The following is a 24,426-nucleotide window of genomic DNA, read 5'->3' as shown; positions in this document are numbered from 1 at the left end:
CCAGGCAAATGCAGCAACTAGAATGTCCACAGAGATTCCTCCTAGAAAGAATACAGGGCTTAAACATGTCTTATGCAAATCACCTCAAAGCCCTATCTCTATACTTTGTTTCCTTCAGACTGTTGAGAGGCGATCTGTGCCTGGCATGCAAGGCATCCTTAGATCCTGCTCTAATGGAACTTTTGCATATCCACAAAAGGAACAGCATCAGAACTACTTGATCTAAGGAATTAAACTTTGCTTATGACATAAACAGGACATGCTGGAGGGAAAATATATATCTCAGAGAATTTCCCTTCTTTGGAATAGATGCATCCATGTGAAGCATAGTGCTTTCCTAACCCTATTAAAGCATAATTTAGACAAGTGAATGGGAAATCAGAAATTCAGCCCTGGTCTAGCACCTATGTCTATAATAAAAAGAGGCAGCTGATAAATCATGCCCCGAGTTACATATACTTCTTAAAATAACCTCTAAAGGACATACAAAAAAAAAAAAAAAACTTGTGAGATACATTTGGGATGTATGGCTAGGTTTATAAAGGCTTCAGTAGTTGTTAGCCTAGTATAAACCTATGGGGTGGGATCATTGGGATCAAATGACAGATGATCACATGGTGTATAACCAGATATTTATTCGATCAGTCTTAGTGTGAGTACCTTTATGGACAAATGCAGTCAATAAAATACATTTATCGGTTTTACTTTGTGGACACTTGGTTTGTTATTTTTGATTACTTGTTTTTTTTTTTCATTCCATGGCAATGGCTTGATTTTATATGGTCTTGCTTTCACCATTGAAGTCACAGGACCTTTTTAATAATTCACTACATGGACAAACAACACAGATCCCTGTTTCTGAGTCTTTGACTGCCAACCTTTCAATATTAATGCAACTGATTAAGCTGATATGTAGAGGGAACTGCTCAAATTCTGACAATTTATAAGACATTTGGAGTTAATACTCCTTTAGCTTTTCCTAACAACACTGCTCTACCTGCAATCCTTCTTCTGAATCCAGAAATTCTTCTGATTAGATCCTGAATGGGAAAAAACCTGCTTATTACTTTGGAGAAATGATCAGGCAACCTGCATTTATTAACAACAACCACACCTCTCAACTGCCCAGATTTTCACAGAATAAGGCAAAGAGATACTGAGTACACCACCATGATTAAAATGTTCCAACTTTAATAAATGAATTAAAAAACTCACTAAAACTGTCACAAAAGTTTGAAAGCAGATGAAGCGTCAAATAAGCGCTTTCGGCAGGATTGCCTTCTTCAGATCACAATTTCCTGTGCTTCATTCCACATCCTTAAACAAAGATTCACCAGTCAGATTAATTCCTTCATTATTAGTTCCTCCTACCACAGACTGTCAATCACTTGCCTGCAGGTAAGCAAGCCTCCATGCTTAGCCAATAGAAAGACGTTTCTGCTTTAGAATAGGTTTCAGTGGAACCATGGCATTTAAACCTGTGGGGCGGTTGGCTCTTAAGTTGTTTATCCACACAATTTCATGAATCTTTGTGTTGTTGTGAACATGCCCAGCTCTATGTCCTATTGGGACACATATCCTTCTGTCAAATATCTCTTGAAAATCATTTTCCTAGGCAAAACATCAACATTTTGAGACAAGGTACTCACAAATGTGAAAGATGTAAAGCCTGTAAATTCATAGATAATAATAACACTTTTATCTAAATATATTTAATGTTAAAGCTACTTGCAACAGTGAACATCTTGTATATCTAGCATGCTGTCACCTTTGCCCTTGTTTCTACATAGGCAAAACTGATCAACTCTTGAAGGACAGAGTTTTACATCATTTACAAGATATTTGACAAAAGGATATGAAAAATGCACTGGCATCTCACATTAACTCAAACCCAACCCACTACTTTAGCTTTAAAGCTATAGAATGTGTGCTGATAGGACATAGAGCTGAGGATGTTCTTGACAACATGGAAATTCATGAAATTGGGTGAATAAATAACTTAAGAGCCAACCACCCCCCCAGGCTTAAATGCCATGGTTCCATTGAAACATATTCTGAAGCAGAAACGTCTTTCTATTGGCTAAACATGTAGGCTTGCTTAAGGAGGTGGAATGAAGCACAGGAAGTTATGATCTGAAGAAGGCAATCCTGCTGGAAGTGCTTATCATTTGATGCTTCATCTGCTTTTAAACTTTTGTGACAGTTTTAGTGAGTTTTTTAATTTGTTTATTAAAGTTGGAACATTTTAATCGTGGTGGTGTACTCAGTATCTCTTTGCCTTGTTTGTACTCTGTTCTGAGTCACCTTTAGTAGTGGGGACTTATCCTTTGCCAGATTTTCACAGAATGTCCAGATTTTTGCCTCATATTTTTTTTTTTTGGTCTGTTCCTCATAACATGTGTTGTTTTCAGGTAAATCATTAAGAACTGAAGTCCCTAAATAATGACAGCCAATTGATATTCAGACATCATACCAATCAGAAAATCCATTTGAATGAAAAACCTGATATTCTATCAACTTTCTAAGTTTATAAGAGCCATATTTAAAAAAATACCTTATTTTTGGTCCTTTGTCCCCCATTATTTTTGGTCCTTCCCCCCCCCCCCATTATTTTTGGCTTTATCCAGATTTCTTGTACTAAGAGGTTGAGAGGTATGACAACACCAGCACATTCCCATAAGGACTCTCAAGGTATCACTGATTCCATTTACATTTAAAGAAATTGGCTAAGATGAAATTTTTACAACTTGACAATCTATACTATATAGAGTGTGTCAGGAATAAACACTTTTGGAGATGGGTCCAGTTTTGGAGGTTTCTCAATGGCATGTACTCCAGATCTGACCTTTACCAAGAAATGATCAGGATTTTTGACAGAGCAGTAGTAGAATTTTGGGGGGTTTTAATAAGAGACAATTTACATAAAATAGACAAATTGTCCTCTACATTTGATCTCTGTGTGATGTTATTACAAAAGAGTCACTATTTGATTCAATGACATCTTAGAAACACATCCAACAGATGCATTTTTAGTCATCTTCAAAAGACTGCTGAGCATCTGATTGATGGGTCTCCACCATTTGCTCCATTATCATTACCAAGAAAAAGCAGGTTCAAAGGCCTCCTTTATGAGGGGAAACAAACACATTAAAATAGCTTTATGTTTATAGCCAGCTGTATCTGTTCTAAATCAGCTCTGAGAATTTTTAACCAGATGCTGAATTTATCTGGCACAGTATATTTATATGGACCAAGGAAGCCCTCAATAGTTCTGTTTGGGTCTTAAAACTTCTGGTTCAATGGGAGGCTTACCAAGCAAAGACTATGTCAGTTTCTGATAAGAATGCCTGTCTTTAGATAACTTTAAGGTTACTCACTGGAAGTGTTCAGTAGTTAAATACATTAATGAGAAAAAAATCATATACAAAAGAGGGCTTAAGTCCTTCTCAAAACTGGCAGCTAGTTTCCTTACAATTGCTACAGACTCATTTTATTTTTGGTTTGTTTGTTGTTGGTTTATTTATTTATTTCAGTCTGTTAACTATATAGGTGGGCTAGTCAGACTAACCTTTTTCAGCTATGATTTGGCATCACAGAAAAACTGTTCATACAAATAAACCAGCAATAATGCCCAACAGGGTATGTGTTAGTATGTAAATAACAGATGCCCAGGGTGCAACGTTGGGCCTCTACACCCATGTAAGGTAATTACTTATAAATAACATACACCTTGGATGGAGTTATTGTGCTTAGAGACTGGGCTGTCTGTTAAATTGTTTTGTATTTGTTTGTTTGTTTTAATTCTTATATATTTTTAAATATTTTTGATGTAAAAGAGTTCTTCTGCTGAATGTTTCAAAAATTGCTGTGGTATATGTAATTGTTGTAAGAAGAAGTATTTTACATCCAAAATATAAGTTTGGTAAGAATTTAATGTCTGCATACACATGCGTGTGGACACACACATGCACACAAATACACACACACACACACACACACACACACTCACACACACACAAACTCACACACACACAAACTCACACACACACACACACACACACACACACACACACACACACACACACACACACACACACACACACTCAGAAGCACAGACAGGCATATAAACACATACATTCAGAAATACAGACCAAATCACACACTTATGAATAGAAACAACAAACACACACAGACACACACATATGACCACTTTCACCCACAGATGTCATATACAAAAAAAAAAACATAGAATGCAAGGTATTAAAGCTCTTTTTTTCCCACCTCCACTCAACTCCCTCCTTTCCTTCCTTCCATTTACTGTTTCTGATTTTGCCCATAGTGCTGCTCTGTGCACCTGGTAAATCACTAAGGATTAAAATCCGTCAATACTGCCAGGCATTACGAGTTTTATACCTCTGAAAAATACCGCAATACAAAGAGAACTAAAGACCCTTCCATAGAAAATATACTCAGAATCCGAACAAACAACAGAAGCGTCACCACGGCATAAAACATAAAATAATTTATTAGACTCAGGATAAGCGCTTTCGAAAAAACTTTCCTTCATCAGATCCACCATTTTAAATTATACACACTCCATATATACTATTTTTTAAATATATATACTAATTTTAAAAAGCAGAACCTACCAATCAATACATTAAAATCATTAAAAGAGACCAATAAAAACAAGAATTAAATATTCAGCACTACACTTCACTTCCTGCAAAGAGATAACTCATAAGATCATCTCAGCCAATGAAAACTCATTGCCAGTAGCAACATAGCAACATCAGCCACAGCTGAGTTTTCATTGACTGAGATGATCTTATGAGTTATCTCTTTGCAGGAAGTGAATGTGACTGTTTGCATTTTAAGTGTCTGAGTTTCACTGCAGCTTAATATGCTGCTGTGAAGTGGTGGACATGATTTCCAGCAAGCATAATCTCACAATAACATTCTGCTAGAGAACATTCTTTCTGCAATCAGTATGGTGATGCACAGGTTACCCATTCTCTAAAGTTAGTTAAAAGCAACTCACATCAGTGATATCTTAATAATATGGAGTTGGATATGCATATGTAATTTGCATATACCAAAGAAATTGATATTGGTTATTACATGAAAATATTGTTCTGACACTCATTGCTGTACTGCTGTCAGACATATATACTTTCTCTATGTTTGGCAATGATTAATGGATCTGTACATATGTACAGATTTTATGAATACCTCTGTAATAATTCAACAAAGCAGTTTCCTTCATGTGTTAGATACCATAGCTGTATCACGTACTGATATCAATTTGTACATGGCATTGGTTATTACATTACTGCCAGGTATGTATAGTTACTTTGTGTTTGACAATGCTTGAAGAGCATGGTAACCATCAGGCTGCAATGCCCTATGGTCAGTGAGACTGACTTAAAACTAAGAAGTGATTAAACAAGATGCTTCTTATTGTTGGAGAAGCTGTGCTCTCTGTTTTTTTATCGTATTTATTCATAGAATTCTACAATTATGAATTCTTCTGTATTATTACAGCTGCAGATCTTTCAAAACTTTAATTTTCAAATGCTGTCCTTCAATTTAAGCTTTAATTTTCTTACAGTAATATTAGGCATCATATCTTTTTCTAAGCAATCAGAAGGAGTAGTACTTATATTACAGGCACCAGAATAAAAATGTTCCAAAATTTCATCACTTCTGATACTTCAGGGACATTTTTTTTTCTTCCACCCCGACACACACTTGTATTTATACAATCTAGGAATGCAGTGCACGTATTGTATTTAATAATATGGACAGGAAACTGTATAAGATTTAAGATATGGTCACGTAATTTCTTCTTAGCGCAGATGCTGTACCAGCTGTGGACATTGTAACATCAGAAAGTTAACAGCTTGTTCCTCTTCAAAAAGATCTCAATGAAAACTAGAATACTGTTTAAAAATGACCAAACACAATACATACTCTTAGAACAATTTCACTGGCTCTAGGACCTTACAGCCCCTTAAGAGTTTTAGAACTTTTTAAATTGTCTGAAAGATGAGACAAAAAAAAACTGGATGACAGGATGACATAAAAAAATTAAAAGAAAACTATATTGTGCAGGTACATTTAACATTATCTAGCTCTGTCTTTTTTTTTTTTTTCTTTGCTCTGCACACCAGCACTTGAGAATTTCACATTATAGTTAAGTATTAAAATCATATTAACAAGCAAATAAAATTTGAAAATTGTTTACATTCAGAGCGTCAGACTGTACTGTCTTAGAGTGATGGAGGTCATTCATCCAGGTCTTCTTCAAGTGCCTCTTACTATTGAGAGTTTGTTCCCTCCCTGCTGTATAAATGAGGGGCAACTTTGTGCAACCCTTGTGATGCATATAGAGAATACCACATGAAGAGGCTCCCATCTATAGTTAAGAAAATCTTGGGCCACAGTACTGCCACCATGGGGTGCCACTTCCAGTCTCAATGGTTTGAAGACAGAGAAGAATGCAAATTATAGTTTGACATTTTCAGAATTATAATACTTCAACCTATTCAAAAAAAAAAAAAAAAAAAATATATATATATATATATATATATATATATATATATATATATATATATATATATGGATATATACAGGACTCCTGAATTTGGTTGACACAGCAAAATTATGACAGCTACTTGAAGGAACACAGCTGGTTGACATATGCAGATGGTCAACAGGTGTGTTAACTCGATAGTCCCTGGGTGGAGGATTATTCCATTTTCCCAGGGACTGTGCAATTTCAAAGTTAGTATTTATAATTAGCAGTGGGTGCACTTGGGCTTCCATCGAAGCAACAGTAAATTAGAAAGCCAAATCATCATATGCCGAATGATGATAGTTGGGCAACATCAAGGAAGTTGAATGCATCGCTTACTTACTGGTAAGTCAGCTATAATTAAACCTGCCTTTTCCCCACTGTAGTGTGGCCTCTGACTTAGTATATATATGATTAGAGGGGTAAGGTGTGTCCAGTGAAAACTTTTTATGTAGGGGTAATGCACCCCACACACCCTCTGTAATTATATATACTGACTAGGAAGTCACAGTACAATGGGGAAAGAGCAGGTTTAATCATAGCTAACTTACAGATAAGTAAATTCTCCATTCAGCTTCCTTGATGTTGGCCAACTATCCTCATTCGAAGTATAGTTTTACTATGATTTGACCTTTCAATTAAGTTTTTTATGATGGTTAGTGTTCGATAAACAGCCATTCGAAGAATTTGCTGTTCGATGAACAACCATAGACCCCATGGAATGTATTCCTTATATAATCATAGTACACTCCAGTCATTCCATGGACTGCATCCCTTATGTAATCTTAGTACATGTGAGTCAGCCCATTGTATGTATCCCTTATGTAATCATAGTACATGCGAGTCAGCCCGTGGTATGTATCCCTTATGTAATCACACAGTACACTCTAGTCAGCTTGTGGAATGTATCCCTTATGTTATCATAGTACACACCAGTCAGCCTGTGGAATGTATCTGTTATGTGATCATAGTACACACCAGTCAGCCCGTGGTATGTATCCTTTATGTCATCATAGTAAATGCCAGTCAGCCTGTGGAATGTATCTGTTATGTAATCATAGTACACTCTAGTCAGCCTGTGGAATGTATCCCTTATGTTATCATAGTACACGACATTCAACCTGTGGAATGTATCCCTTATATTATCATAGTACATGCCAGTCAGCCTGTGGTATGTATCCCTTATGTTACCGTAGTACACAACAGTCAGCCTGTGGAATGTATTCCTTATTTTATCATAGTACACGTCAGTCAGCCTGTGGAATGTATCTGTTATGTAATCATAGTACATACCAGTAAGCCCATGGTATGTATCTCTTATGTTATCATAGTAAATGCCAGTCAGCCTGTGGAATGTATCTGTTATGTAATCATAGTACACACCAGTCAGCCTGTGGTATGTATCCCTTATGTTATTATAGTAAATGCCAGTCAGCCTGCGGAATGTATCTGTTATGTAATCATAGTACACACCAGTCAGCCCATGGAATGTATCCCTTATGTTATCATAGTAAATGACAGTTAGCCTGTGAAATGTATCCCTTATGTAATCACAGTACACACCAGTCAGCCTGTGGAATGTATCCCTTATGTAATCATGGTACACGTCAATGTAATACTTCTTTTAACTTTTCAACTGAACACCATCTGTTAGCCACAGAGTCCACAAACAAAATATGATTGTATGAAACACATTAATCCCTTCTTGTGCTTTTATTTGAGAAAATAAACTGTTTTATGTCAAGACAGCTATTTTACAGATTTTTTTGTGGTATTGGCATATGGTTGGGGAACCACCTCTCCTTAAGGGTTTGCAACAATTTTTGCTGTTGGAGTCAAATAGTAAGGCAAGGGACTGCTATTCCATAGCATATTGACAATCCTGTTTTAGGGAAAAGAGGCAAATGGTTTGTATGAGATGTATCTCAAGGCTCTAAATGAGTTGGCAATCATGTTAGGCAAAACAATGGCAGGACTGTAAAACTTGGAAAATGTTAGCATAACTCAGAAGTTATTCTGTAACTTGGACTGGTGTTGCAAAGGATGCATATATCATTGTTAGCTTGCATAAAAGTAATTCTAAGAAGGAGCAAGGTAGCTACAGAACTGATACTGATAGTTTCTCTCCAGAAAAGGCATGAAAAGGATCATCTGTGGCACATTGATGGGCTTCCTGGAAGTTCATTTTCTGAGCAGTGGTCAGCAGCTTGATTTTACACAGCAGAAATCAGGCCATTTCAGTTTTATCTAATTGTAGAAATAGGCCACAATTAATGTAAGCAAGTGGAACTGTATGTGTTTAGTGCATCAAGACTTCAGCAAGGCTCTTGACACTGTATATCATAGAAGATTAGAAGAATGACTTAAACATATGTAGGAGAAGCCCAGAATGATACAGTGTAGTAGAAAATATGACCTTCTGAATGGAAATAAGACCTTTCAGCAAATACAATTTTCTAAGGATTTCTGACTTTCCTTTGGCTATAGTTAGTATGCTTACATTGTTAGTATGCTTATATTGTTTTCAAGCCTTTTGGTTTTGTTTTATTGCAGTTTTACTTGTATCATGTATCCTTCTTTGAGGTTAAATGAACTAACCACTTTTGAACTGTATAAGGAGCTGAGAATAGCATTCTTATTTAATGTAAGAAACAAGTCAAGGTTTTTAAGAGTAGTCTAATTATAAACCAACTCATTAAAATATAACTCTGTCAAATTAGCTCCCCTTCTTGAAGTGATGCAACCCTGGAGGATGTTTATATAAGTAAGGGGATACTGGTGGCATAGTCTACTACATGGGGCATTAGCGTGTTATGGCTTCTTCAAGAATACTCTAGGATGAATTACTTATTGGGGAGCTAAGTTGACTGAGGAGATTTTGGATAAGCAAGTTCTAGTGGAAAGAAGAAATCCAGCTTTTTGTGTGAGAGCTGCCAGAGAAGAAAGAAAGACTGATGACAATTTATTTATTTAATCATTTATCTATCTATTTCTCTATCTGTCTGTTTCTTGGTTTTTTTATGTTTAAGAGTTTGTTTATTTATATATTTTTCTTGTTTCCTACTCACATTTTATGGTAGTATCAAAGACATTCTGGGATTCTACCCTCAGTGACCCAAATAAATATCTTTACAATACCATTGCTGAGTTCTATGGCATTATTAACTCTTTCATTCACATACTCTTACTTGTAAAATGCAAACATACAGGTAAAGTTCAAAAGTAGTTGGTGCAATCAAATAATTAAAATGATATAAAACAAAATAGTTAGTATAAGGATGTCAAAAAGTATCCTGGTCATAAAAGTAAGCCTAGGTTAAGTAAAATACAAAAAGCACTTACTAATCTTATAGGTTCATAGGTTAATACTAGGCTGACTGCCCTTGTGGGCCATTTTAAGCCTAGCCAATTACCCCATGTGAGAATCAAACCCTGCAGCTTGTGTCTGTAAGGTAAATACCTTAACCACTATGCAAACCTCCCACCCTAAAAATAACTGCTTAATATCCCTTGCAGGTATTCAAACACTGCATCTACTGCACATAAAGCCATAACTCTACCCATTTGGCTATGTGGATATGTATCATATCTTCCAGATCAAACTCTGAATTCAACTTAGTCTGAAAGGCTGAAATCTTTAATTATATAAAGAAATTGGGAAGGAAAAATTGTAACTATCAAAGTTGTTAATAATTGCGAAGCCAAATAATATAACAAATATGCTTGCTGAAAAAAAATGCTGTCTTCCCAATAAGGGGGATTTTTCGAGTATTTGCAAATGTCATGTATATGCTGTCTCAAATAAAGTTGAAAACTCAAGCTCTTCCAAAACCTAAATAAATCAGTTTCACTCGTGTTAAACAAAATGTTTGCATGTATTTATGTCTCATCCCATGGCAACAAGCTCTAGCAGTACACAGAGGGGAGAGGGAAGTCTCATTATATTAAACAATTTTAGACCCATTGGTCTGAGTATTATGTTTTGTATCATCTTGAAAAGAGTCACAATGGAGCTTATCTGGAATGATATAGAGGCCTAATTCTGTTAGATATGGTACAATATATGTTTTTAAGAGGAGATCTTACTATTTGAACTTTCTTGCATTTTTGAAGAGGTAACAGAAGTATTTAATGGAGGGCTGAGAGTATGTGTCCCTTGTTTATAACTTGATGAAGCATTTGATTTTATTCCACATGAAGAAATAGCTGACTAATTAAAACACATTAAATGCTAACCCATATATAATTTAATAACTCAGAGGTGGGGGTTATTTGTCTATCCTAACAGATGTTACCAGTAGAGAGTCTGTACAGGGGTAACTTCTTCTTGATCTATTTGTTTTAGATGTAAGTTGGTATGGACTACAGATAACCAACTATTCTGTTGACTGCAAATTGGGTATCAGACACATCAATAATAGCATCCATTTTAATGTCCATAAATGTAGCATAATGACACTTGGCAAAAAGGACATAGATTGTGATGATGAAATACATGATCTAATCCTAAAACTGTGATTATTAAAGCTCTAGGCAAATGGTAGATAAGCATCTAAACATGATGTCCACACTCCTGTTTTGGCTAATGAAAATTTTGGGTTACACAGAAAAGCAAATAAGGCTAGAGGTTAACAAGCATTTCTAATTATATCTAACAACAAGGTATTACAATGAACTCTTTCCTCAGCCATAGGAATCTAGGTTAAACCAGAACACTGAATCATTACAGCAATATATAGTTAGAACATAATTATATCCAGTTACGTAATGGAGATTCTAATTAACCCAGAATTAAGGTTATAAAGTACACAAAGTAATAACCAGGACAAGATCTGGGTAAAAACGCTAGACATGAGATGCAATATGATGTTAAGTTAATTAATCAGTGCCAATGCATTTATTCAATGTGTTTTTGTCAGTTTTCAAAGTTACATCAAATGGACAGTTTTGGTCAGGTGTGTAGGTCATCCAGAGCTTCTACTAGTTATTCCATTGATAGGAGGGCAATTGCTACAGGTTTAGAGAAGATACATAATATTAATTAGAGTATTAGCATTTTCATTCATCATCTTCTTTCGGCTGTTCCCGTTAGGGGTCACCACAGCAGATCACCTGTTTCCATTTCTTCCTGTCCTCTGCATCTTGGTCTGTCACACCAACCACCTGCATGTCCTCTCTCACCACATCCATAAACCTTATCTTAGGCCTTCTTCTTTTCCTGTTACCTGGGAGCTTCATCCTTAGCATCTTTTTCCCAATATACTCAGCATCCGTCCTCAGCACATGTCCAAACCAACATAATCTTGCTCTCTGGCTTTGTCTCCAAACCTTCCAACCTGGGCTGACCCTTTAATATACTTATTCCTAATCCTGTCCACCCTCATCACACCCAGTGCAAATCTTAACATCTTTAACTCTGCCACATCCAGCTCAAGCTGCTGCCTTTTTGTCAATGCCACTGTCTCCAACCCATATAACATAGCTGGTCTCACTATCCTCTTGTAGACCTTCCCTTTCACTCTTACAGGTACTCGTCTGTCACAAATCCCTCCTGACACTCTTCTCCACCCACTCCATCCTGCCTGTACTCCCTTCTTCACCTCTCTTCCACACTCACTGTTACTCTGAACTATTGACCCCAAGTATTTAAACTCATCCACCTTCGCCACCTCTACTCCTTGCATCCTCACCATTCCTCTATCCTCCCTCTCATTCACACACATATATTCTGTCTTAGTCCTGCTGACCTTCATTCCTCTTCTCTCTAGAGCATATCTTCATCTCTCCAGGGTCTCCTCCACCTGTTCCCTACTCTCACTACAGATCACAATGACATCTGCAAACATCATAGTCCACGGGGACTTATTAGCATTTTCATTAGTTCTTTAATTTTCCCTATTTGTTTTATATTGCGTGAATGGCGGAGCCATTGCTGTCTTAGACTAAAACTCCTGGAAAGTGTACTCATGGGCATGATAACAGTAAAAAATCTAGAAATTGGCAAAATACTCTCTGTTCAATTAGTCCAAATAAATTCCAAAAAAGAAAGAGCGTATGCCACGGCTGGAGTGCTGTAAAAAAAGTTTAATTCAGCATAAAACAATAAAAGCAATAAAACATGGTAAACACTTTCAGTTTATTATACAACTGCTTCTTCAGACCTAAAACCACACACAGCCTAAGCTCATTATTTATACTAATAAAAGCCCAATCAGCAGACTACATTAATTAAGGCATCTCATTCACTCAGACAGGTTGCAACAAATAAAGAAACCTTTAGTGTGTAAGCTGGCATGCTTTCAAAACTGGTATGCATGAGCGAAAAATTAAACAAAGAGGCATTGTGACTCCATTTTGCATCCAGTAAACAGGAAAGCATATCCATTCTTTTGCATTCAAAGTCACCTAGCTATTTAAGTTAGTGGTGAGTGGTTTTTGTTATTTTTTTTTTTTTTGTGATTGTCACTGTGTTTTCTTTGAATTTGAAGTTACAGCTTTTAATTGAAGTTGTTTAACAGTTTGTATTAAATTTCAAGTGTTTTGTGTGCTGAACATTGTCATTTAACTGATTTTGGCATGGGTAATTTTTCTGCACCTTTAGTTTGTTTTTCTAAACCTGAGGCAACTATTAATATGAATAATTTTACTGTTTGCATTGCATTTCAAGGTGGTTTGCGTGTTAAGTCAATTAATCAGTGTTTGCTGCATTTTGTGCTTTTTTTTTTTTTTAAGTCATTTTTCAAAGTTACAGAAGACAGACAGTTTTGGCCAGTTGTGTGAGTCATCTAGAGTTGTCGTGGTTATTTTAGTGGCAGGAGTGAGGTTGATGCTGTTCTGCGGGAGGTAAACACTTTTGGTTAGAGCTGTAGCTGTTTTTCATTGGTTCTTTCATTTTCCCTGTTTATTTAACATAGCATGAATGAACTGAGGTGGTGGTGCTGCGGTAGCATTGTCGCCTCACAGTAAGACGTTGTCCCGTTCGATTCTCAGCTAGAGCATCTTCTGTGTGGAGATGCGTGAGTGGGCGTACCTTCGTTGAAGTTTGTGCGTCAGAACTGGCAACTCGGCACGTAAAAATCTGCTGCCATTCATTAGCAACTCCTAACCGGGAAAAGCCGAAAGACACAACATTTAACATAGCATGAATGGAGGAACCATTTTTATCTTATTCTAAGACTCCTGGAAACTACACATCTGTGCATAAGCTGAAAAACAAACATGGTTTTGTTTTGTCTCCATTTTGCTTCCAGTAAATGGGAAACTGCATTTATTTTACTGCGCTTAAAGCCACCTAGCTATTTAAATGAGTTTTGAGTAGTTTCTGTTGCTTTCCACTAAATTTGTTGTTACTATTATTAATTAAAGTCATTTTACAGTTTGCATTACATTTCACTTGCGTTCTGTGCTTAGTCTAGCTATTTAAATCGGTCTGGAGTATTTAATCTTTTTGCTCTTTTACTGTGTTGTCTTTTAAAGTTCCAGCTATTAACTGAAGTCATTTTACAGTTTGTTCTGCATTTTAAGTGGTTTCTGTGCTGTTATGTGAATTAGTCAGTGTTACTGCACTTTTGTTGCATTTTAGTCATTTTTTATTTTGTAGCAGACAGTTCTTGTAAGTTGTGTGAGCTTGCAGTGGTTATTCTAGTGGTAGGAGGTTAATTGCTACAACTCTGGGGAAGATAAATACTATTGGCTAGAGTCTGTACTGTTTTTATTAGTTCTTTCATTTTCACTGTTTAATTTTGTATTGCTTGTAGCTGCTATTAGAGTAATGGAGTCGAAGCATACACTTCATAGATATAGACACTTTTGTTTGTAACTTTTTCTAATATAGCCAAATCACCCAAATCATATCAACAAACAGGCTCTTGCTGTGCACAAGTACAGCATGATGTGTAACTGCATAACTTGCAAAGCTGAGCATTTATCACTCTAGAAGTAGCTCATAGCAATTCCTAGTGACACTACATCGTGCAACATAGACCACAGCACTACATAAAAGTTCAACTCTACTGTTATACCAGGTTTCTGATTTGTGCTTACTGTAATTGCATTAAAACCTCTGTATTTACCTAAACAGACATTCATATGTAAATATACTACCCACTCCTTAAAAGATAACAATCTGAATAAGCCATAAATCTCTGTTTTATTTAAGCTCTGCAACACTTTGTAAATTAAATCAAGTTTTACTTCATACTTGACAAAATATCAGTTTAGCCTGTTTGTTTTCCCTCTCTTGCCAACCTCATAGCATTAAGTGTCCTAAAGCAGTTTAGCAACTGCCTGATGCTCACAGATAAAGAAGCCTTACCAAATACAACGAACTCTGTGTGTGACAGGTGGAAATATTTAATATATATGGAGGCCTCACTCTCACAAAAAACACAGATTGTGAAAAATCACATTGACAAAGCACATGCTATGCACTCAACCCTGACCCACAATGTAATATCATTTGCTGATGCTCTAAAGAAATGCTTACTTTAGCCTCCATGACCTATAAGGATTAAGCCTCAATAAAAATCAGAAACAAAGGTTACTTCCGATAGTATCCCACCTTTATAAAAGAGTCAGTGTAAAACAAAGGATTTCAGATCCAGTACACCAGACCACTCCATAAACAAAATGTTTTGGCGGTTGGTGACTCCACAGTGAGATAGTTTCCCCCTACTCATTAATCTGAACAAAGACACAGTGACAGTGACTTGCCTTTCTGGTTCCAGGATCTCAGATTACTCAAGGGCCCTTAAGATCCTTGCACCAAACTAATATGGCTATGGCATGGTAGTTCGGCATGCTGGGGTGAAAACAGGAACTTATAAATGCCTGCTGTATTGAAAATGGGCTTAAAATACAAATACATGCTAGAAAAATGCAACATGTCATACGTGGCAGACAAACTAACCCCTCTCATCATATTGCATTGACAATACTCCATTTCAAAATGAAAATGTAATTAGAGAGTCTGTGAATGGGTGTATAGTTGTCATTCCTTTGTTCACCGTGTAGCAGTTGTTAGGAAATCCCTCTATTTGGATTAGGTGAGTGCCAAGGGAATATCATACATATCAAAAGATGTTACTGACCTCATACTCATCACTAATCAGACCAGTCATAGAATACACTGTCCCCTTTGGGCTGTAGTTCACTAGACATATCAAACAGTTGGGAAGAACCAAGAGGTTCCTAAGAAAGAGGATCACAGCCTTAAAATCCATAGCTACCAGAAAAGACCGGAATCACATTCTCTCATTTCTGTGTCTTATAGACTCCTCAGAGTAGACCTATATTTTCCTTCTGAGCAACCAGGAACCCCTCAGTCCAGGATATTTTGTGCCTTTAAAAATTAAACAGTTCCAGAAATCCCAAAATGAGGGATATGAACTTGCTTCAGAAGATCAATAAAACAAGCTGTAGAGACTGATTCATTACTCGAAATCTTCTTCGCCTCTAGAATAGTCTCCCCTGCAGATAAAGCAGTGCAATACACTATTTTCCTTCAAAAAGGACCTAGATAATTTGATAGGTGTTCATAAATTCGCCACAGACTTTACTGGCCTAACTCTCCTTATAGGCAGGTAATGTCTAGGGTGGATTTGACAAGGTGTAATGGTTGCAAGACTTAGTAGTCTTGAACATTCTATGATTCTTAGAATTCTGGTGAGGAAAGTGAAGTCATGCTATTCAGAATAATTCAATATGATCAAATGCATTAGCATATAATTAAAGGGTCTACTTCAGAAAGATGAAAACACAAACTCTCGAACGCTCACATGAGCGAATAATCAGAAACTCGGAATTGGTATTTTGGGATCGCAGTACAGTGAAGATTGGAATATTTGCCCTTTCCTCACTGTAGTGCGATCTCGTAGTAGGAATATATATTTAGTGGGGGGTGTGGAGGGGCACAGCCCCCCACAATACCAATTTCGACTTTTTGATTATTAGCTCATGTGAGCATTCGAGTTTGCATTTTTGGTTTTATGACATAGAGCCTAATTAAATACATGTGAATAAATATGAATACATATAATATAATATAATATAATATAATATAATATAATATAATATAATATAATATAATATAATATAATATAACATAACAATGAATAACAGATTCATAGGCAAGTACCAAGCAGTCAGTTTGCAGACCATTGTAAGCCTAGCCAAAACTCCTTTTTAAAAATTTCCTCCAGACAAAAATAGAGCTGGGGAGAATTTGAATCTACCCATCCAATTATCTAGGTTTACCTTGAAGGTGGAAAGGTTGCTGCTCTGCTTGACATGTCGTGAAAGGTTGTTCCTGAGGTGAGCTGTGTCTTATTTATCTGTTGATGAGCTTAGTTCCTTTAACCAGGTATTGAATCTTTCGTGGCTCTTGAGATGCTAGGTGCATATCTCTATGGAGACGTCTATACAAGACTGAGTACAGAGAGAGAGGGCAAACATTCTGTCCTGATAATTATGTGTTTTGTGGTCATGGGTATTATTTAGTTATAAATCTTTGAGGTCTCCCAAGTTGAGTGATATATTTAGACAAATATATGCCAAAAGCTGCATTATATTCAATACTATGTCTGAAGAAATATGAGTAAAGAGGAATTAAGACTTCTTTGGAGATGCCTTTGGAAATTAGATAGGTCAGGTAGAAGGCTTTGCTAGCTACTGTGGAGCCATGATTGTCAAATGATAAGGAATTATCAACAAGAGTGTCTAGATACCTTAATGCAGTGCCTGTTTGGAGAGGTATGTCAATTATATGGTATGTGAAAATGTATTGTTTACCAAAATGAGCCAATTATTTTCACATTTATTTTGAAACCTTTGTTTTACTCATGTTGGAGTAATTGTGAGTCCGTGGAAGATCAAATAACAGCACCCAATGTACAGCTGTCTGCAAAGGTAGATGACCATAGGCCAGGATGCAGGCCTGAAGGACTGAGAAATAGGTGCCAAATAACAGAAGGACCAACACTTAGCTCTGTGATACCCCACTGGTAACTTTTTTGCTTTCAAAAGTAGTACCTGTGACATTAACCACATGGATTCTGACAGATAACCAGTTAGCTATACATAGCATAGCATATGGATTGTTACCCATATATAGGTATATGTATATATATATATATATATATATATATATATATATATATATATACCAATTTACAAGTCTGTCAATGATGAATAATGTCAAAGGCCTTGGATAGGTTCAGATATGCTGTATATACTGTATAACTGCTATCCACTGCTTTTGTTACTTTTTAAAAGAAAGTAATGAGGTCTAACATGCAGGTATGTAGTGAACAAGGTCTGCGGTTTGGCCACCCTTGCATAAAGGCATTACAATGGCTGTTTTCCTTTTTTTATCTTATTAAGTGACTGAGCACCAGGACTAAATGATGTTATTAACATCAAATGTTTATTAAATTCACAAAATATTTAAAAGTATTTAGTATTTTTAATAATATATATATATTTTCTTACATTTATTTGATTGTATTTATGTACTATTAAAGTTGTTTTGTAATTATTACTTTTTTACATTAACTGCAAAAAGTGTATCAGCTGACTTATCACGTTTTTAGTAGCATAAAAGGAAGTTCATAGGTTAGTACTAAGCTAACTGCCCTTGTGAGCCATTTTAAGCCTAGCCAATTATCCCTTGCGAGACTTGAACCCTGCACTTTGTGTTGGTAAGGCAAACACCTTATCCATTAGGCCACCCTGCTTCATGGATTATCATTATGTTCTGAAGAAGTTGTGTGTATAATTTTGGTCAGTTATTTTCCTCTTCTGTTTGTGACCATTTTTCAGTTTTTTTTTTTAGTAAATATCAATACATATTTTGTAAATAAACTATATCAAATATTTCAGTTTTAATTTATTAATCCTTTAGGTTGGAGAATAATATGTTTAAATGCAAACTCTGACTCTCCTTGATATGACCAAGTAAGACTCTGTAAAAAAAAATAAAATAACTAAGACACTGCCAATCTCCATTATGTTCTTTGATAAAATATTCACTGACCAGACTAGTGGCTGAGTTGTGTCTTAATACTCTTCAAATGCCTAGGCGTGCACAATCTAACCTTTATTACAGTTTATCCAAAACAGTATTTTTCACATGAGTATATATGACAGACTGGCTTGTCTGGCGATGCTATTCAGTAATATTGAGCAGCTTTTGAGCATCCGTATATTGTGGAACATTACCACCCCTGAACAATGTGTAGAGAAATCCTGACAATTACCAACATTTTCTTCACATTTAGGCATAGGGATACAACAAATATGTGAACCAGCTTGTCATAAAATCTTACTGATGTTTGAAAATATAGTTTCATCATTAAGGAAATTTAATTTTGCATAACTGTATTATTTAATACAATATTCCAGTGGTTTTGTATGATATCAACTATCTTGTTCATAAATGGATTATATAACCGGTTGTGTCAGTACCATTTTGAATCCACATAAGGATGTCTTCAAAATTCCTGTGTGCCCAATTCTTTGATAAGGAGAATCTCACAGTTCAAAGGTTAACCTTTAAGTTTCATTCTGCATGTAATATTTTCTGCAACTCTCTTGTAGTCTTGAAAATCAGTATAAAGTCTAAAAGCCCTTAGGTATTCGCCCTGAGGAAGGGAATTATGTTTAGTATGGGAACTGTAGCCAGTAAAAACGTAAGAGATTTGGAGGAGTTTCCATACAATGCAGGTTGCAGTTGTCCTTCTCAATAAATTATTTAACACAAAGGAGCCTTATTTCAGATGCATGCATAGCATGCACTAATGACACACCATAGCTATTAAATCACATGCCACTTCTTGCCACTCCAAACAAGGCATCCATGGAATCAATAGTGGTGGATTGTAATAGGAGCAATTCTGGCAGCTGCCCAGAGTCCACAGCTCCAAGGCCCTATGGCTAGTAAGGAAGAGGGGCACCCCAGTGCACTTTTCTTTAAAGAAAGTGAAAAAAATAATAATAATTTATACAAATTATTAAAACTGCCATATTGATAAAATAACTGTAAACATAAAGAAAAAGTGCAAGATAGCAAAGTTCTTTGCAGAACTAGTAGTCAGCTAGTGTACAACAGCACACTAATGCAAAACTGCATGTTACAGGAATACACTTTCACAAGCTATAACGTTAGTGATTGCATTTGGCATTGTTTTGTAGCAAAACACAAATTGGGAACTGCCCAAAAGTGTCCCTGTTACCTAGCATGGAGCTGTGACTAATTAAGTTACTTTGTTACCCTGCCTGAATGAACAGCACAAAAAGAAAAATGTATGCTTATGATAAAACTAGTTTTGAGTGTGCTTCTGTTGTGCATGCATGTAAATGTGCACTCTCATACAGCATGAACACATATAATCCTATGATGTCATGGGGTGAGGAGCGGTGCAGCAAGGTGACGTGAAGTTCCTTGAACTATGAAAAATAACATTGAAGGGAGTGTTTGTGGTTAGTACTTATGTGCTGGTGCATCCACCACCAGTGCCCTCTCTTATTATTGATGTTTTCTTTTTACTCAAGTAGTGACAATTATCAATTTTTTGGCCGTGGTGGTGCAGTGTTAGTGTTGTCAACTCACAGCCAGAGGTTCTCTGTTTCGATTTTCATCTGGTGTGTTATCTAACTCAAGGATCACTTGCATAAAATTTGACTTGTTAGTAACACCCTGTATTTAATTGCTGGAACCTGTGTTCTGAGAGAATGCCTTCCAGACTATCTGCAAATATACAAAGCTGAGTATATTTTTTTGGTTATAGAGTTTGTTAATTGTTGCTTAGATCTCTGTTGTCTCCCTGTTCTGAGAAGCTGATCTGTAAATATACATAGCTGAGTATATATTTTTTTGGTTTTAGAGTTCGTACTGTTAGTTGTTGCTTAGATCTCTGTTGAAACTATCCCCCCCTATTTTCTGCTGTATCTTCAGTTGGTATAACTGGATTTTACAGCTTGTGTGTTATCTAACTCAAGGATCACTTGCATAAATTTGAACTGTTAGTAACAGCCTGCATTTAATTGGTGGAACCTGTGTTCTGAGAGCCTGCCTTCCAGACTATCTGCAAATATACAGAGCTGAATATATATTTTTTGGTTATAGAGTTTGTTAATTGTTGCTTAGATCTCTGTTGAAACTGTTGTCTCCCTGTTCTGAGAGACTGATCTGCAAATATACAGAGCTGAGTATATTTTTTGGTTTTAGAGTTTGTACTGTTAGTTGTTGCTTAGATCTCTGTTGAAACTGTTTTCCCCACCCCAACCCTATTTTCTGCCGTGTCTTCAGTTGTTGTAACTGTTTTTTACAGCTTCTTTGTTATCTAACTCGAGGATCACTTGCATAAAATTTGACCTGTTAGTAACAGCCTGCATTTTATTGCTGGAACCTGTGTTCTGAGAGACTGCCTTCCAGACTATCTGCAAATATACAGAGCTGAGTATATATTTTTTGGTTATAGAGTTTAATTGTTGCTTAGATCTCTGTTGTCTCCCTGTTCTGAGAGACTGATCTGCAAATATACAGAGCTGAGTATATTTTTTGGTTTTAGAGTTTGTACTGTTAGTTGTTGCTTATATTTCTGTTGAAACTGTTTTCCCAACCTCACCCCCTATTTTCTGCCGTGTCTTCAGTTGGTATAACTGGTTTTTACAGCTTGTGTGTTATCTATCTCAAGGATCACTTGCATAAAATTTGACCTGTTAATAACAGCCTGCATTTTATTGCTGGAACCTGTGTTCTGAGAGACTGCCTTCCAGACTATCTGCAAATATACAGAGCTGAGTATATTTTCTTTGGTTATAGAGTTTGTTAATTGTTGCTTAGATCTCTGTTGTCTCCCTGTTCTGAGAGACTGATTTGCAAATAAACAGAGCTGAGTATATTTTCTTGGTTTTAGAGTTTGTACTGTTAGTTGTTGGTTAGATCTCTGTTGAAACAGTACCCTCCATTTTCTGCCGTGTCTTCAGTTGGTATAACTGGTTTTGACAGCTTGTGTGTTATCTAACTTAAGGATCACTTGCATAAAATTTGACCAGTTAGTAACAGTCTGCATTTTATTGCTGGAATCTGTGTTCTGAAAGACTGCCTTCCAGACTATCTGCAAATATACAGAGCTGAGTATATATTTTTTTGGTTATAGAGTTTGTTAATTGCTGCTTAGATCTTTGTTGTCTCCCTGTTCTGAGAGACTGATCTGCAAATATACAGAGCTGAGTATATTTTTTTGGTTTTAGAGTTTGTACTGTTAGTTGTTGCTTAGATCTCTGTTGAAACTGTGTTCCACCCACCCTCCCTATTTTTGGTTTGTATTTTAAATTTGGTGGCTTTTGCAGTTGCCCGCCCCACTGTAAATTTGATCTGGGACACTCTGCCAGTCCCATCTCTTTACCATATTCTACGTAATAAACTCTTTCTGCACTTGCTTTTAGTCCTTTTTAATTTAATTGCATTTTTTAAACTGTGTTTGGTCTAATATTGCTACATACTCAAGTGTGCTAGCTTGCACTGCATGCAAATTGTTTTTACTACTGTTTTTGCTACTTTTCTGTAAAAAAAAAAAAACTGTAAGCCTGTTTCCTACCTTTCCTGTAATTAGTGTTCCAGATACAGATTTGCTGTATCCAGGACTGTATGTAAGCTTCTGAGCCCCCCAAGCCTTTCTGTGTTGGAGGGAAGCCTTCTAGCTTATCAGTGGGAGTGGTAAGCACTAGGTAACCTGTCTACCACATAAGGAGTGGTTCTGGCCCAGAAATTGTAGTTATTGGCCGTTTAGGCAATCTCTTCCATCTCTCTCAACTTTCTGATTTGAAAGCCTGCATTTGCACTTGTTTCTGTCCTGTAACTTGTCTAGTGCAGATACAGAGTCTTAGTTTTAGCACCTAAATTTGCTTATTCATGCTCAGCACTTGTTCAGAACTTGTAAGCACTAAATAAGCTACTAATTACTATAGCACTCAATCTTCCTCATTACCTAGAGTAAAACAGTTTTTGTACTTACTTGTACTCACTTTCCTCACTTATCTAGGGGAAAATAGTTTTTTATTCAGGCATGTCCAAGGGTCAGCTCCCAGTGTTCTCTCCTGTCTATCTGATGAATCTGGGCATCTTGAGCCAATGTGGAAATTGCCTCATGTACACAGACAACCCTCTCCTCCTACCACCCAACACTACAACCTGTGAGAGATGCACTTATCTAGCCAAACTGGAGGTAAAGCTCTCTCCAACCAAGGCTGATCTTGACAGTCATGAGGAGAAGGTAAACATTTGCACCACACCACACTCATCACATAGTCTCACTAAATCTACACCATCAAAATCCACACATAGTAACACAAAAACATTCACGGAGGCTCTCAATAATAATCTGTCTAAGCAACAGAGACCTCCAAAGCAGAAACGCAAGCAACCTCCATCCCCCAACACAACCCAAATGACACATAGCCCACAGACTCAGTGTGCCACTCAACCACAGCCAATAAGGCAAAACAACGTACCCAACACACTAGTCATAGGTGACTCTATAGTCAGGCACACTGATGTCCCACTCACCAGGCTAAACAAGGAGAAGGTTACTGTCAGCTGCCTGTCAGGTGCCAGGATCTGCCACATAACCCACGCACTCAGGTCACTCCACAACAAGTACAAATATGACTCTGTCATTGTCCATGTTGGTGTGAATGACCTGAGATGAACCTCCCTGGACTACATGAAAAGAGACATGGAAAAGTTCTCCGATCTTGTAGCCCAGGCAGGTATAACCCTAGCCCTGAGAAGCATTCTGCCATCACCCCAAATGATACTGCAGTACAAGAACAAAATGATTGACTTCAACAATTGGCTAAGCTTCTGGTGTCATTCTAAGGGGATCCAGTATCTGTCTGCTTGGGATGACATGGTCGACAGACCACGATGCTTTGCCACAGATGGTCTGCACCTGTCGCCCTTGGGATTCCGGATACTGGCTAAGGCTCTTGCTGCCCCTATAGTGCCTTTTTAGGCAAGGTTCAAATAACAAATTCACCACCATAACAGGAACAGGCAAGTAAAAACTGAGGGTAATGCTACTCAATGCTATAAGGCTAAATCTGAAAATGCACTCACTCGAGGCACTCCTTAAAATGGAGAACATTGCTATCTGTACAGTGACTGAGACCTGGTTCAAGGCTCCAGAGAGCACCCCTGCACTACCAGGCTGTAACTCATACCACACTTTTCGGCCATGTAACCTGGACCGAAACACCAAAGGCGGAGGTGTGTCCATATTCATTAAGGATATCCACACCTACAGACTAGTTGCTCAGCATAATGCATCCGAGGTTATCCAAGTGCAACTAACTCTGGGCAAAAATGAAATCTAAATTCTAGCTTGCTACAGATCCCCCACCATGCCCCAGGATTCCCACTCCTCGTTTCTTGATGTACTGGAAAATATTACGGTTCAACCAAACACCCTAATAATGGGCGACTTCAACTACCCCACCATTAACTGGGAAAACTACTCGTGTACCAACTCCTTAGCTTAACGCTTTCTGGAATTTATAAACTCCAATGCCCTGGATCACCTTATCCACACCCCCACCAGGGGCAACAATATCCTAGGCCTAGTCATTACCAACATGAGTGATGGGTGTTCCACACCTAAAGTCAACTCCTCGTTGGTCCGATCCGACTATAAGCTAATCATCCTTGATATCCATATCCCGCTCCCACCCCCCATTAAGGAAATCATGGTAAAAAATTTCTCCAAAGCCAACTTCATTCTTCTTAAGACAGAAGTGGTGAATGTCATGACACCCATGCAGATGGACAATACAGTTACAACTGCTGAATC

Source organism: Protopterus annectens, chromosome 3.part0 (genome assembly GCF_019279795.1).
Source record: "Protopterus annectens isolate FY-2018-M chromosome 3.part0, PAN1.0, whole genome shotgun sequence".
Lineage (NCBI taxonomy): Eukaryota > Metazoa > Chordata > Ceratodontiformes > Protopteridae > Protopterus > Protopterus annectens.
Note: the sequence above shows the minus strand (reverse complement) of the source record.